Source organism: Monodelphis domestica, chromosome 1 (genome assembly GCF_027887165.1).
Source record: "Monodelphis domestica isolate mMonDom1 chromosome 1, mMonDom1.pri, whole genome shotgun sequence".
NCBI classification, from domain to species: domain Eukaryota; kingdom Metazoa; phylum Chordata; class Mammalia; order Didelphimorphia; family Didelphidae; genus Monodelphis; species Monodelphis domestica.
The window spans coordinates 236,143,194-236,159,985 of NC_077227.1; the positions used below are offsets into that span (position 1 = coordinate 236,143,194).

The 16,792-nt window shown below is 36.8% G+C and overlaps 1 long non-coding RNA gene across 1 annotated transcript in view; it reads left to right on the forward strand.

Moving 5' to 3' along the window:
- Nucleotides 1-4,529, forward strand: part of LOC103095919 (uncharacterized) — a 4,698-nt gene extending 169 nt beyond the window's left edge. The window contains exons 1-3 of the long non-coding RNA XR_457270.3: nucleotides 1-1,395; nucleotides 2,631-2,682; nucleotides 3,180-4,529. The exon at nucleotides 1-1,395 is cut by the window's left edge and continues 169 nt beyond it. This is a non-coding gene — a long non-coding RNA (uncharacterized LOC103095919). The remainder of the gene's footprint in view (nucleotides 1,396-2,630; nucleotides 2,683-3,179) is intronic.
- The last annotated feature ends 12,263 nt before the right edge of the window (nucleotides 4,530-16,792 follow it).

Below are 16,792 nucleotides of genomic sequence, written 5' to 3' on the forward strand. Positions count from 1 at the left end.
ATTTATATCCTGCTTTCAGTTGCAGAATGTTTTATATGAATTATCTCATTCAATTCTTAGAACCCACCTTTTGAGGTAGGTAGTATAAGTGGTATTGCCTCCATTTTATAGACTAGGAGCAACTAACTCATTTGTCTAAAATTATTCAGCCACTAGGTGATAGATATGGGACTTAAACCCAGGTTTTCTGACTCCCAAGTCCATTGGTCTTTATATTGTAGCACTGAAAAAGGAAATTGGGGAGCATTCCCTGAAAGAACAGTTCTAATGATTTCAACTAAAAAAGGTCAAATTGTCTTCACTAATCTGCTCAAGAATATGTGTATTTTACCTAATAATATTGATTAATAATATTATTTATTAGTTTGGGTGAAACATGACCTCAAGTGAAACAAAATCATGTTTTGACCACCAGCCAGCCTACATAACAACAGGGTTTCATGATCCTACATTGGTGTTTGGTTTTATCTCACAGGCCAAAGTGGCACAGTACAAAGAGTGCCAGGCCTGGAGTCAGGAAGTCTCCTCTTCCTGAATTTAAATCTGGCCTCCAACACTTATCAGCAGTGGGATCCTGGGCAAGTCACTTAAGCTAGTTTGCCTCAGTATCTTCATCTTTAAATGATCTGGAAAATAAATGGCAAATCAGTCTAGGAGCATTGCCAAGGAAACCCCAGATGGGGGCACAAAGAGTCAGAAAGGACTGAAAAATAACATAAATGACACTATTATATTGGATGGGATAGCGAGAATCATATGTGTGTACTTGTATATTCTCTGACTATTAAACATGAGTAAAATGAGGTCGGATAAGATGATCCCTAAAGTCCATTCCAAATTTAAGTTCTCAGAGCCTATATAAGATCTTTTGCTACTCCAAGAACCAAACATCTACTAGGAAAGATTGATAGCATCTTTAAGTTGAATATGCTGACAAACGTGACCTGGGAATTTGACTTGGGAATACTTCCACTAATACCAGTTGGGCAAAATTATTCTGTCCCTTGATAGCAATCCTCCAACTTCAAACCCTAAACGGCTATCCAATGGCACATGGTCATCTAGACTCTATTTGAAAACTTCCAGTGATAGAAAGTTCACTACTTTCCAGTGTAAAAATGGATATTCTTGATGTTGTAATAAAAGCTCTTCTCCATTGATAATGATGTTGTATCAGTGAAGAGAGGAAAGGGCTTCTGTTACAGGGACAGTATGAGAGGGAAAGAGCCAGGGCTTGTGAGAGTCTGAATGTTGTCTTTCTCTCCCTCCCCTGAGATAGACAGTTACAGCCTGAGTCCCCTGGAGTAATGGCTGGAGAGGACCTGAAGATAAGCTTCCCCTCTCAACCACACTTATGGATGTCTTCAGTGCCTCTCCCTGGGAAAGGATCTAGAGGTAAATTCCAGCAAGGGGCCTTACCTCAGAGAAGATGGCCTCAGGCACTCTTTGAGGTATTTGTCTCTATTTCCATATTGTATACCCTTTCAAACTATATTGAGAGGCTTGACAAGTATCTGACTGCATTATGGATTTCATATAGGTTCTTAGGTAAATAGGGCAAGAGAAGGAGGGAATAGGATGCCCTGTTGTATCTTAACAGTCCTTGGCCTGGATGGCATATAATTCTGCTCATTCAGATTTCACTGTCCCTTCCCAACTAAAACAAATCCTCTATTAGCTTATATATCTATTTGGTCTAAGAGATTGTAGAAGGAATAGGTTAGGGAAAGCAGGATAGGACAAGGGAGCTTGGCTCTCCTTTCTGAGAGTTCACAGCCCCCCTTAGGGGTCTGAGATATCTTCTCCTTACATTAGAGGTGATTGGAGATGTTTGTTTGAAGGAGATCAATATTAGGCTTGAATCATCAACCCTCCAAATCTGGCCTGTCAGGTCCTAGTCCCAGATCAGAAGCTCTCAGAATTCCTCCAGGTCAGTTTTTCCTTCCCAGAATCCTTTGCCCTCCATCTGCTACTGATTCTGCCTCAGTCCTCATGTCAGGGTTCCAAATCTTGCCCTGCCCCCATCCTTACAACAAGGGAATACATTTCTTATCTTGGGAGTTTCAATTGTTCTTCCTAATATTAAGTCAAAATCTTCCTTCCTCTAACATTATCTTTTTGCCCTATCTCTGTTTTTCTGGGGCTGATTGGAACAACTTTAATCCTTCTTTCTCTTGAGAGCCTTTGAAATATTTAAAGAGTCTTACCATGCCATTCTCTTAAGTTAAACTAGTCTTTTTGCTGTTCCTCATTCATTATATTCCATTTCCGTGCTTTTACACAGACTTTCCTCCATCTTTGAAATGCCTTTCCTCCTCACCTTTTCCTTTTAAAATGCCTACTTTCCTTTAAATTTAGCTCTAGAGGTACTATCTACATGAAGATCCCCCAGTTCCCATCATCTTCATGTTTTCTGACCCACAATTACTTTTTATCTGTTTCCTATTTATATTGTATTCTTATTTATGCACATATTAGCTCAAATAAAATGTAAGCTTCTTGAGGGCAGGATTTATTTTATTTTCATTTTTGTATTTCTTGGGGCTAGCATGGAGCCTGGTACATTGTGTCATAGGATTATAGACAGAGTTGGAATGGATCTTATCTAATCTAATCTCTTCATTCTACAGATGAGGAAACTAAGACCCAGAGAGGAAAAGTGACATGGCCAAGGTGATAAAGGTAACATGTTTTAACTAGGATTAAAACCTATACTGTAGATGCTTAATTAAGATGACTTGAATGTGAAGTTCACTAAAAATGATAGCTTGTATGTTGCACTGATACTGCAATACTCAACTTGATTTAAATATTTATTAAAGAATTTACCAATAAACATAATGAATTGTATTTCCTAACAAAGTCATGTTAGATAGACTACAAACATCAGCAGTAAATGAAAATATTATCTGCTGGACACTGTACATGCAATATGAATTTCATGGATATGATAGATTTGTAGCAACCTTCACTGAAATATTTATGCCTGACATTTGAAGGATTCATCTATTTAGGACAAAACTCTCTCATTCCATGAGAAAACACATGTAGATACCAAACGACCTCTTGGTAGGGGAGAAAAGGATCCTTGAAATTATTTGCTGTCTGGATCAATGAACATTGGGTCAATAAGACATTTCCAGAGTGTATGGTCTAATACTGATATGTTTTCTTTTTAGGTTTTCAGGTATTTGTCAGGCAGTATTTTTTTACTTTTCAGTTTCCAGTTGGATTAGTAGATGTGAAAAATCCTTTCAGGGTGAGTTCTGATTTTATGTGAGGATTTCATCTGGAGATGAGACTGGCTGGGAAGACAGCAAATAAATGCTCAGCTTGTGTTCAAAACATTCTGTGCTCTCCCCTTCATCAAAACTTTTACCTAAAAGAATTGGAAACTAAGAGGGTGTCCATCACTAGGGAATGGATAAGCAAGCTGTGGTGTATGATTGTAATGGAATACTATTACATCACAAAGATGGATAAACAGTTTGAGTTCAGGAAAACCTAGAAAGACTTTTAAGACCTGATGTAAAGTGAAGTGAGCAGAACCAGGAAAACGATGTATATAATAATAGAAATACTGTGCAATGATCAGCTACTAAGGACTAAACCACTATCAGCAAAGCAAGTCTCGAAGATAACCACAAGAGACTCATTATGAAAATGAAATCCACAGCCAAAGAAGGAACTTTGGGAGTCTAAGTATAGATCAAAGCATGCCATTCTCAACTATATTTCCTTCATGAGATTTCTATTGTATTTGTGATATGTGACTTCTACTATGACAGAAGTAATATGGGAATGTTTATGACAGAGAAGTATAGATATAACCTATATCAGACTATTCATTACTTTTGGGAAGGGTGGAGGGTTGGGAGGGAGAAAACTTTAATTCTAAAATGTCAAAAAAATCAATCATCAAAATGTTTTCTACATATAACTAAAAAAAAATTTAAATCCTGTGCCTAGTTTTTCCTTGGTTTATAAACATATTCAGACTTTCACATATCTCTTTCTAATTTCTACAATAATCTACTTCTCTGGCTGGGACCCTTCATTAGACCATTAAATAAAAGTGACAAAATCTGCATGAGAAGATTCTTTGTCACTCCATGTTTGGACTTGCAGGGTAGTTAGTTAAAACTGGGTGGATATTTATCAAGCAAAACTGAATTCATACCTTAATGAAATGGTGACTACATTTGCAAGCTGTTATTTTAGTGAGGGGATATTCTGTATCATTCCAGCAGCCTTTCTGCCTTTATTTTATAAGATTTTTGGCTGAAATAGCTTTCTCCTTGCCGTAATACTTTCTCACTTCAATTTTCCTGAGAGTTTCTATTTACTCTGTAATCATTATCCCACTAGTTAATAATCTTTCCTCCAGTTAAAAAAAAAAAAAACATTCATCAGGTAATGTGGTTTCAAAGTGCTGTCTTTTCTTTCCCTTAAGAATCACCTTTAAGCTGTGTAGCAACCATGTCACTTTGTTACACCAAGATTTTCATTTTGTCACTGGGTTCTAGTGCTCTCCCTCTCTTCTTCTTCTTCTTCTTCTTCTTCTTCTTCTTCTTCTTCTTCTTCTTCTTCTTCTTCTTCTTCTTCCTCTTCTCTTCTCTTCTCTTCTCTTCTCTTCTCTTCTCTTCTCTTCTCTTCTCTTCTCTTCTCTTCTCTTCTCTTCTCTTCTCTTCTCTTCTCTTCTCTTCTCTTCTCTTCTCTTCTCTTCTCTTCTCTTCTCTTCTCTTCTCTTCTCTTCTTCTCTGTCTCTTTCTCTACTTTTCCCCTTCCTACCCCCCTCTTTCCCTCCCTCCCTCCCTCCTCTGTCTCTTCCTCCTTCCCTCCCTTTCTCTCTGTCTTTGTCTATCCCCCCCACTCCCCATCCCCCTTTATCCTTACTGAGCTGCTGCTATATCCCATCTGCCAGAGCAGACCGTAAATGGTTGAATTCTAGCTACTTCTTAAATGTCAGACAAACACAAACCTCATCTTGCTGCCTTCACACATGACCTGCTGCAGTACCCCGCTCTCATCTTTATCTGATTCACAAGCAATAACTGTGAGATAGCTGGGATGACTGAGCTCGGATGGTTGTGAACTTTATCTTCCAGGTCATCTTTGGTGTGTGTGTCTTATATATAATCACCGTGCAGGTCAATTTGTTCATCCACAAGTCTTTATTTTTGTCTTTATCTGTGCTTGAACTCCAATCTGATAGCAGCCTGTGGCCCTTGCCACCCAGCAAGCATGAACATTCCCAGGACTGTCAGGGCTCACATGGGAAGGGCTTTTCAGCCTGGGTCTGCTTCATTATTCTTCCTTGAGTTCTTGTTCAGTGTTTTGGGGAAGGTGACTGCTTGGCCAGCTACATCAAACACACTAACTCCCCATAGGCTGAGCAGTGGTTACGAGGTCTTCCAGAACTCTGAAAGTTTAGAAGCAAATGTTGATAAGGCTTCTGGAAAGGGTTTAATAGTTACAACCAGAATGGAGTGTTAGCCCCATTATAAGAAGATAATGCCACTGATCCCTACAGTCAAGGTAATTCATTGCATTCATTCATACTCTCTTTCCAGCTCAGCTACCTTCTTTCCATGATAAACTCAAGGCGGAGGTCCAGCAGGGAGCACTTAGCAATTTTTGCATGTAGAGTAAGTTGAGGATGAGGGTGAGGAGGAAGCCTGCTCTAGAAACTCAGAAAGTTTCTGTGCTGTGGAAGAGGGAAGTCAAGAAAACAAGAATTTATTTAATTCTTACCTTCTGTCTTGGAATTAATATTAAACTGTGTAGTGATCGTATCACTTTCTAACACCAAAATTTTCATCCTATAACTGGGTTCTTGTTTTCTCTTTCTCCCCCCCAAACCCTGAACCCTCTTTATCCTCACTGAGCTGTCATCTCCAATCACACCAGACTAGATAGTAAGTACTTGAATCCTAGATACCTCGTAAATGTCAGACAAATACAGAACACTAAGTATTGATTCAAAGACAGTAAAATGGTAAGGGCAGGGTTAACTGGGGTTAAGTGACTTACCCAGGGTCACACAGCTAGGAAGTGTCTGAGGCCAAATTTGAGCCCAGGAGCTCCCATCTCTGGGTCTGATTCTTTTCCACTGAGTCACCTAACAGCCTTTTTTGGTACCTTCCTTAATTTCCTACCCAGTAGCAAAGCCCCAGTTGTTGCACTTTAGTTACCTTGGTGGGCTCTTCATAGTAAGGTTTTTGTTTCATTTTTGTTACTGTTATGTTGCTGTGAGGATACTTGAAATCTGGGGAAGGGAGAAGGAAAAAAGAGTCATTAAAAATAGGAGAAGGTGATTAGAAGGGGGAGAAGTTTCAAGGACTTAGCTACTTCACAATTATACTGAGGGCCATCCCAGGATTCCACTATCTTGTTATTTATAAACATGCCTGTAGAGGAGGTATGCTCTCTACTTCATCCTGGGGAATATCTGGACAGGAAAATCAATTTATAAGAAACTATTAGGGTGTAGCTTGGTGGTTTAGTGGATTAAGAGCCAGGCCCTTGGGAGGTCCTGGATTGAAATCTGACCTCAGATATTTTCTAGCTGTGTGACCCTGGGCAAGTCACTTAACCCCCATTGCCTAGCCCTTATCACTCTTCTGCCTTGGAACCAATATCCAATATTGATTCTAAGAGAGAAGGAAAGAAGTTTTGTTTTTTTTAAGAGAAACTGTTGTCATCTCTTTTTAAAGGATTTCTTCTATTCTACTGAACCTTCTCACTTTGTGTATTCTGTTGCATTTATGATGAAAAGATTGCCATCTAATTGCTCTTCCTTGTTCTTAACAAGTTCATGTAGCCTTCTGGTTCTTGTTCTCCTCTTATTCTTTCAAGCTGAAGGATGGAGATACTACTCAGAATAGATTCATTAGGGACTCAAAATTGATTGCTTCCCAAGTTAAAATAATAATTATTGGAGTAAAAAGCCCTCATTCTTTTTTATTATTAAGTGAAACGAAGAAATAAAATAACAGAAAATGCTTCTGGGAAATGGAATTTAAAAACTCTGTAGCTTAGAGAATCGTGACTGTGTGGCCTTGGGCAAATCTCTTAACTACTCGGAGCCCAAGTTTCCTAATATAAGCCTAATATTAAAAATGAGGAGATTGGACTAGACAGCCTCTAATGTCCCTTCCAATTCTAAATCTATGATCCCTGAGAGTCATACTTAGTTATTCATAGTGAGTGAAAGGGAGAATGAGGACTTAGACCCATGTCTAACTTTTTCTGTTAAAAAAAAAAAACAAGATGGTTATAAATTTTAGAGTCTAACCTAGCTTTATTCAATTGAACATGCATGCTGGTTACTTCTGCAATATCTTTTATATCTATCTCCTTTCCATTTTTATTGCCACTATCCTAGTTCAGTACATTATTACTTCTTAACTGATCTTTTGTAATTATTTCTTTATTGCTTTCCTTGCTTTATTCTCTTTTTTCTTTAGTCTAGCTTGTACATTCCTGGCAATTTAAACTTCCTGATACACAACTTCATTGTGTTCTCTTACCCTCTATGCTTCCATTCAAAAACCTTTATTGGTTCTCCATTGTCTACTGGACAAAGCTGAAATTCCTTAAATTGACATATAAACCTACCATGACTTGGTTCCCACGTTTCATTCTAACCCTGTCCTTACACTATTCCCCTCATGAGCCATATATTTTAGACAAGTCTGGAGTCCTGTATGCTCCCACCTCTGTTTCTTTGTATACATTTTATATATCACATCTGAAATACCCTCCTCCTGTTGGTACAATTCTACTCATTTTTAATCATCATCAATTATTATTAATTTCTTATAATCATATAGGTGACAAGAAATTTTCTATGGGAGTTATATCTCTCTCCTGATTTTGTTTCATAAATTTCTGTACTTAATTTTCATCATTGTATTGTTTATTTTGTTCTTCTGCCATGTTGCCTGCACAGCTTTCAAGTAAGTACCTTCTTAGAGTTTAATGTTGAAACAAAATGAGGTGCTTGGAAGTCACTCAACATATAGCTTGTATTCTCTGTTCACCCCAGCCCCCTCACTCTGTCTCTCTGTTTCTCTCCCCTTTGGATGATAAGGTTTTCAAGTTTTCTTCTCTACATACCAGTTAGATACTGATGTAATTTTTCCAGTGACTTTTTGGAGATCCTCAGTAGCTTTTTTATGCCATGCTGCTGTTTGATGCCTTTGATAAGATGTAGTTGTTCTGAGTTACAGATTTCCTCCTATGGTTCTTACCTTGGCAATAACATATGCTGTTGTGAATAGGTCCTGGACAAGTTTTTCCTCTTTCTGTCAATTATTGTGGAAGAATGTACTTGTTCATAATGATTGCAGCAAATGTCATCTTTTAAGAATTACTTGGGTATATTTGGTTTGTTATTTGGATCCATGCCATCAAACTCAATCAAAAAGGACTTTTAGAAATTTCTGTCTTGGCTTATCTCTTTTTCAATTTTTTTGTGGCATCAGTATTATTTTTATCTTTAATTTCCTTCTCATATAGAACATTTGCTGTAAGAAGGTTTTCAATGACCAAAGATTTTTCTACTTTTTCTTTTTTAAGATTTTAGTAACCTTTGATTTCATTTCTTATTTTTTGAAATCTAGATTTAGGAATGAAGTTATTTCTTAAGAATGGCTTACATAGGCAGTTACTGGCAATGATTATTGGGTTACTAGGAGCTGAGGGGATCACTGACAAAGGGCACTTAGGAAATCTTTGCCTATAATTGGTGAGATGTTCCAAATTTATTACCATTCAGAATGAGCACATAATGAAAGCATTTGTGTAATTAATTGACTTTATTTTAATTCATGATTTATGGATGGCATCATGATGTCATCTACACTAAAGCATTTCTAGCAGGTAGAAGTATTGATATTCAAGGAAGCTAGATGGCACAGGGGCGAGAGTGCTGAACTTTGAGTCAGAAACACTGGAGTCCAGATCTCGCCTCCAAAACTTACGAGCTGTATGAACCTGGGCAAGTCATTTAAATAGCATTTATCTCACAGGGTAGCTGAGAAGATCAAATGAGATATTTTAAAGCCCTTTGCAAACTTTAAGGCATGTACAATTATTTTGGAATTGCTCTGATTCATTATCCTCTCCTCATATTATGAAGGGATTGAGAGGATTAAGACAGCAAGTGGTTAATTGTGGGAACCACAGTGAACCATGCTGACTCCATCTTGTAACTTAGTTCTGGAGCTAGCTTAGTTCCTTTTCTGTTTAATTATGGAATTAGTGCGAATTCTGTCTGGTGAGAAAACTTTATTCAGTTGTGGCAATTGGGAGAAAACGTTATTGCATTGTTTGACATAGCTCAGCATGGTGGAGTAACTAGACTTCGTGCATCTGATGTTTAGAGGCTTTTAACCAAGGATAGGTTTTATTTGATCAGTCAAATCCTAAGAATGATGTAAGGAATATTCTCATGATTGTACCTCTCAAACAATCCATATGTCTTATCTGAAACCTGGTCCCTTTCTAATCAATTGGGTATTATTTTCATGTGTCTTTGATTGTTTACAGATACTTGGGGAGGAATGGAGTGCACTTCTTTTCCTGAAGTCAGGGAACTGAACCTGTTCACTCTAACCCAACCAACTTGTAAAATCCTTAATTTTTCATCCAATCAGAAATCAAATTACCTAATGCTGTATCGTTCCTTTTAATTAATTGGTCTTACTCGATTAGTTATTTTTCTGTATAAAAGTCCATCTTCCCTTGTATTTGGAGTCCAATCCTAAACTGAGGAAAGGGCTTTGTCCTGATTTGCTAAGCAATTGGCATGCATTGCTTAATAAATTGATCTGCTAAGAAGACCAAACTTTGTTTTCTCAGTCATTACATCTTTTTCTGGTTATATTTATGCAGAGTTTTAAAATTTACAAAGTACCTTTTTCCACAAGAAGATAGTGTCAATATTATTAGCCTCAATTAGTAGATGAGGAAACCAAGGATTAGAGAGATGAAGTAGTTTATGACCTTAAAGGCTCAGCTCATCTCCTTCATAAAGCCTTTTCCAGTGGTCTCTTGTCAGAGATGATTGTTTCCTCCTCTGAATTTTTTGTAACACTTTGGTGTCCATCTCCCCTTTCTTCTTATCACATTTTATTCTGCATTCTAGTATTTGTATATGCCATATTGATAACTAATTTTTAAAAGCCTTATCTTCTATCATAGTATTAATTAAGACAGGGCAGCTAGAAAGCTCAGTGGATTGAGAGACAAGCCTGAAGATGAGAGATCCTGGGTTCAAATATGACCTCAGACATTTCCTAGCTGTGTGATCCTAAGCAAGTCACAACCCACATTGCCTAGCACTTACTGCTCCTCTGCCTTCTGAAAGAGAAAGTAAGGGTTTTTTTTTTGTTTTTTTTTTTTTTTAAAGATAGAATTGTGGCAAGATCTAAGCAAATGGGGTTAAGTGATTTGCCTAAGGTCACACAGCTAGGAAGTATCTAAGGCCACATTTGAACCCAGATTCTCCTGACTCCAGACCTTGATACACTGTGCTACTGAGTTGCCCTTTCTTACTAAAATTTAAGCATCACAAGGCAGAGACTGAGTTTTACCTGTCTTTATATTTTTGTATCCCCTTGCAAAGTGCTTTGTAACTAATAGACAATATAAATTTGCATGTTTGCTGAATAAATAATGTGTTTCTAGCCTGAGCATCTTGAAGAAATTTTCCTCATCTCTTTTCCACTTCATTGAATAAATTGATGTTTAATCATAGGTAGGGATTGTACTTGGGATTTCATTGGTATAAATAACTCCTGGGTGAGGTAACTCTCGATTATGTGGGTCAGCACCTTCTGTACAGCTGTTGTAAGAGTTGCCTTAAGAGCAGAAGTGTCAGACACCAGGCCTGGGGCATTCCTGAATGCTTCTAGAACCATATTAAAATGTAATACTGAATGCAGATTGAAGCATACTGTTCTTCACATTATGCCCTCCATGAGTTTTGCTTTAGTTTAAGCAATATGTGTCCCATTTTACAACATGATGAAGAGAGAAACTTGTATTATATACTAATATGTATACAACCTATGTATAAACATGCCTTCTTTAGGGGGAAGGTAGAAGGGAGGGAAATAAAATTAAAATTCAATTAAAGTTTTAATTTAAATTTTTTAAAAGTTCATTAGTTTCTTGTTGAATTGAGTTTTGAAAAGAAGTAGAGTTCATGATAATCATAAAAATGAAAGAGAGATGAGAACATCGATGAATCATTGAAAGATAAGAGAGCAAAAAAAATGCAGAATGGGAAACAGACAAGCAAAGCTGTGTTGGAACTACCATGTTAAATTTGAAGCATGTATTTTAAAAAAGATGTATGTAGTGGAGAGTCACAATTTCAAATGTGGTCCTCTTTTTTCTGTTCTATGAATATGGCAATGTTCATTTTTTTTAATGCTTATCAAATTCATAATAATAAAAGAGAATAAATTAAAATGCAACTAGAAATATTTAACAAAATAAACTAAAATATAATAAAATATAAATAATATTACATTTAAAAACTAAATCAACATGTAGGTTACAGGATTCTCTTTGTATTGATTTGTGAACCTCATTAATATTTGAGTTTGACACCACTGCCTCAGAGGATTAAGAGGCTAATTGTCCAATGTCATATAGCCTTTATGTGTCAAAGACAGACCTTGAATCTAAGTCTGGGGGGCAGCTCAGTGGACTGAGAGCCAGGCCTAGAAATGGGAGGTCCTGGGTTCAAATTTGAGTGCAGACATTTCGTAGATGTGTGACTCGGGGCAATCAATTTAACCTCCATTGCCTAGCCTTTACCATTCTTTCGCCTTGGAACCAATATTGATTTTAAGACAGAAGGTAAGGGTTAAAAAACAAAAAAGGATCTAGGTCTGCCTGCCTTTGAAGCCAATCAGTTTATGTATCATACTGTGCCACTCTACCTTAATCTGCCTTAATTTTAAGATTAGGAAAACTACAATGAAAATTCCTGCTTTTTGTTTTTTGTTTTTTTTTATCAGCTGAGTATGAGAGGCCTCAAGGTACCTGTGGATGATTTTAATGTCTCTCTTTTTGGAAATCTTTTGCTAATACCATTTAGAATAATTCAAAAAAACGTATGATGCTATTGATTCAACTGGTGTGCATCTTCTTGATAATGTCAATATCCAGTGGACTTACATTTCTGTTATGCAATGCTTTTAGCACAGCAATTGTTTCTATGGGTCAAGATTATATTCTAAAAAAAGAATGTAAAACTGGGAGTAACTCTAGAAATATCTTAACCTGATCCTATCATTTTGCACATGAACCACCTGAAGTCTAGAAGGATGAGGCTCTTACTAGAAGGTGAATATAGTCAAAGTTTCCAGAGGTAGTAAGCAGTAGAGCCAGGATTCAAAATCAGGTGAAGGAATGTCTCTTATTCACAAATGTTGTCCTGAAAAAGTCACTGATTCTGTATAAAGCTCTAAACTGATCACCTTACATATGGGACCCTGATAAAAGTAGTGAGACTTGTCTTTGAGGCATAGTGTGTATAGGTAAGTTTTGGATATAAGAGTTATCTGACAGCCAATGTGAGAATTTGTTTCTCTTAGATAATCATAGTTATTACATACTTATAGTAAATTTTAAGCATATGATAAAAAAGAGTTGTCCTTTGCTTATGTCATTAATATACATGATTAATACATAACAGTCATTTAGGAATATAATATTTTACCTTTAGAACTGGAAATGTCTTTAAAGATCATCTTGTCTAATTTTCTCATTTTGTAGATGGAGAAAATGGGCCCTGAAAAATTATGATTTTTTTTCATAGAAATAGTAAGGCTCTGATGCTGTTGAGTTGTTTCAGTCCTAACTCTTTGTGAACCCATTTGGAATTTTCTTGGCAGAGATACTGGAGTGGTTTGCCTAGTTCCTTCTTCATTTTACAGATGAGGAAACTGAAGCAAACAGAGTTAAGTGACTTGCCCAGAGTTACAAAGCTAATAAATATCTGAGGCTGGATTTGAACTCAGGTCTTCCTGATTCCAGGCCTAGTGCTCTCTATTCACTGTACCACCTAGCTGCTTCAGTAAGTATTAGAGTCATAATCAAAACATAGTTTCTTTTAAATCCTTTAAAATTTTTTTTGATTAAAAAAATATTTTTCCATGTCTCTTAAATCCTAATCAAACACTTTTCCTATCATGCCTCTAATTGTTATTTCTATTTTACAGATGTGAAAAGTAAGATACCAAGACATTACTATGCTTATCCTTGATCACACTAGGAAAGTTAAATATTAATTAGGCAGTATAATGGCTAGACCACTGGGCTTAGAGTCAGAAAGTTCTGAGTTCAAATTTGACCTAAGACTCTTTATGATCCAGAGCAAGTTATTTAATCCCTGTTTATCTTCATTTCTTTATCTATAAAATGGGGATAATAATAGCACCTACCTCCCAGGATTGTTGTAAGGATAAACTGTGACAATATTTGTTAAAAAAAAACACAATTTGTGAACCTTAGAGTGATTATATACCTGTTATCATCACCCTCATCTTCATTGGAATTCAAACCCAGGTCTTTTGACTATGCCCCATATGTCTTTCACTATACCATAGTGCCTCTCATATCTCCCCCATTAATGCCTTAAATATCTCCTCCATTGATACCTGAAATATATGTATATTTTAACCAGACCTGTAATTTGACTGGCATAGAGAATTGGGTGAGAAAGTCTCCTATTCCAGTGCAGATCAGCCCCTACTCTATAATTTATAATATTACACACTTACCTTGGGAATTGACAGGTGACTTGCTTAAGGTTCCTTGTTCAGTAAGTGTCATAGGAGGGCCTTTAAGTCAAATTTTGCTGATTCCAAAGACAGCTCTCTAAGCACTATGCCTAGGTAAGCTCTCACATTCTCAGTGAAAACCCTTCTCTCCCCCAACCTTATCCCAATTTGATCCTTCTCTTCTTTGCATTTGTAATCTATTTCATACAACTTGTCATTTATTCATCCAGTCATTCATTTATTTGTTTTTTTTTTTTACTGCTATACATTGTTCTCTTGTTGTTTCATGTGTGTGAACATCTTTTCCCAAGTGAACAGAAAGCATCACTAGAGGGCAGCTAGGTAGCACAATGGCTAGAGCAACAGAACTGGTGTTGGGAGGATCTGGGTTTCAAATCTGGCATCAGATACTTTCTAGCTGAGTAACACTGAGCAAGTCACTTAACCCTGGTTGCCTAACCCTTGATGCTCTTCTGTCCTAAAATTGAGGGTTTAAAAAAGAAAAAAGAGAAAAGAAAACTTCTCTAGGAAGGGGATTATCTTCTACTTGTCTGATTATCTTCATCATATTCATCATTTTTCAGAGAATATAGTAGATGTTTAAATGTTACCTTGTTTACTAAGTCAGAGCCTTATCTGATAGATATCTTTTAATGAGGTTTTGAGTGAGTAACATAGAATGAAGGGTTATTAAGCAAACTGTGGAGTGGAAGAATATTTTCTTTAAAATTTTTAGGAAACAAAATTTTTACTCTATTGAATGTAGACTGGGGGGAATATTTTTCTAAATAATCAGAGAAATTTATCTGAATCTTTACTATCCCCTGAAGGCATTACAAAGCTTTCTGTTCTCAAACAAGAGTCACTTTTTAAAGCATTTGGCTGTTATCAGAGTTTACCCCTCTTAAAATGTTCTTTTATTAGAGATTGGGGAAATGAAGAGAATTCAGGAGTTGTAAAAAGACACTTGTTAGGGTGAAGAGCACCCAGGAAGAATGTGATTTACTCTTTCTATTGTTGTTCCACCATTCTTCTCCCAGTCTCCCTTCTGTGGGAGCTGCAGAGGTTTTAAGGGAGACTCCCTAAGCTTAAATGTGATTCTCCATACCCTTGGAATTGGACTACTTTTAATGTCACTGAAGTTTTCTTAACATGAAAGCAAGAGTATATTTATTGATTATACAGGTCTGGATTGAGGGCTGGTGTGGGAGTGTAAGGATACAAGATTTGTAGATGAGCCAACTATTCTGCTAACTATGCCAAATGTAAGGGGAAAGATCTGTTCTGTGCTGTTTATGCCAATTGTAGAATGGCTTACCCTCTGAGCGAATACTGAAATACCAAATAAAGAGGGGTCCATGCCATCTTGGTTAATAGATTTTATTAGGGATAATTAAGTTAATTAGAGAAGTTTACTTTCAAGAGGTGAGACCTTGGCCAAAGGAGTATAGACCGATGGAATCTTGTGCCAACCTTAGACCAGGTCAGCTATAATATAGAAATAGAACAAAGAAGGCATAATGCCAGGGAAAGTCTGGGGTCATGTGAAAGTTTTTCCATGGTAGTTAAATCTTCCTTTGCTGTTTATATTTATTCAAGGTAGTTTTTATTCTCTGTGGTATATATCATATTTTCACTGTGGCTCCCACTTTACAGGGAGATGATGCAAGACAGTATATGGGGCAGGGAATACTAACATTGCAAGTCACTGGGTTGAGAGGTAGGTAGTGGTGGCTTCCTATGAGCCAGAGGGAAGGGGTGTAAACCTTTTTAGTCAAGCTTTGATCCATGCCATGGGGAATGGAAGTAATGCTGGCTTTAGATATCAACCTCATAATCAACCATGTCAAGTTCAATATAAACCACTTGATCATAATTAATCAGCTGGGAAGCTCTAAAATAAAATAATTAGCATTAGTGGATATTAATCTCATTACATTTCTTTTCTCAAATCTTATTTTTATTGACCCTATCCCATACCCCTAGAATCATCCCACATAATGAAGATTAAAAAAAGAAAGATAAATATGAAGTTCAGTATATATTATATTGCAATCCATAGTTTTTTTTAAAACCCTTAGCTTCCATCTGAGAACCAATCCTGTGTATTGGTTCCAAGATAGAAGAGAGGTAAGATCTAGTCTTTGGGGATTAAGTGACTTGTTCATGTTCCCATAGCTAGAAAATGTCTGAGATCAGATTTGAACCTAGGACCTTCTCATTTCTAGGCCTGGTTCTCAGTCCACTGAGCAACCTAGCTGCCCCCAATAGCCCATAGTTCTGATAAGATAATAACAACCCATTTCTGATAAGAGAAGAATGCCATGTATATTTTTCTCATCCAATCTGTATTTTCTCCCCAGCTTTCTCAGAGGAAACAAAAAAATCACCCTGCCTCTGAACTGTAGAGCTAAAAATAAATAAATAAATAAAGCATCTTGTGTCCTCCATGTTAAGTACCTATAAAAGATGGGAAATGATAAGCCAAAAAATTGTGCTGGGTAGAAGAAAGAACATTGGGCTTGCCACAGCTACTTAGAATCTGTCTGATCCTATGACCCTTGGCATGTTATTTAAACTTCCTTGGCCTGGGTTTCCTCCTCTGTAAAATAAGCAGATTGGAAGAAGTAACCTTTAAGTTCTCTTACAGTTCTAAATTCTATGACCTTATTAAAACAGGACATAGGACAAGATGTGCCATAATTTCCGAGATGAATGAATGAAAAATCATTGATTAAGCACTTAGTATGTGCCAGTACTGAACTAAGTGCTAAGGATGTGATATCCAAACAAGATAGTCCCTGTCTTCAAGGAGAACTTATATTAAGATATAGGGGAACACTTGTGGTCAGGGACAGGTGTTTTCAGATGGGAAATCACATAGATAGTAAATAAAACAACATGACAACTGATGGATAATCACTTCTGGGAAATACAAGGTTTCAAGTTTGATTTGTCAGAGCTGACAAATGTCAGGGGTGACAAAA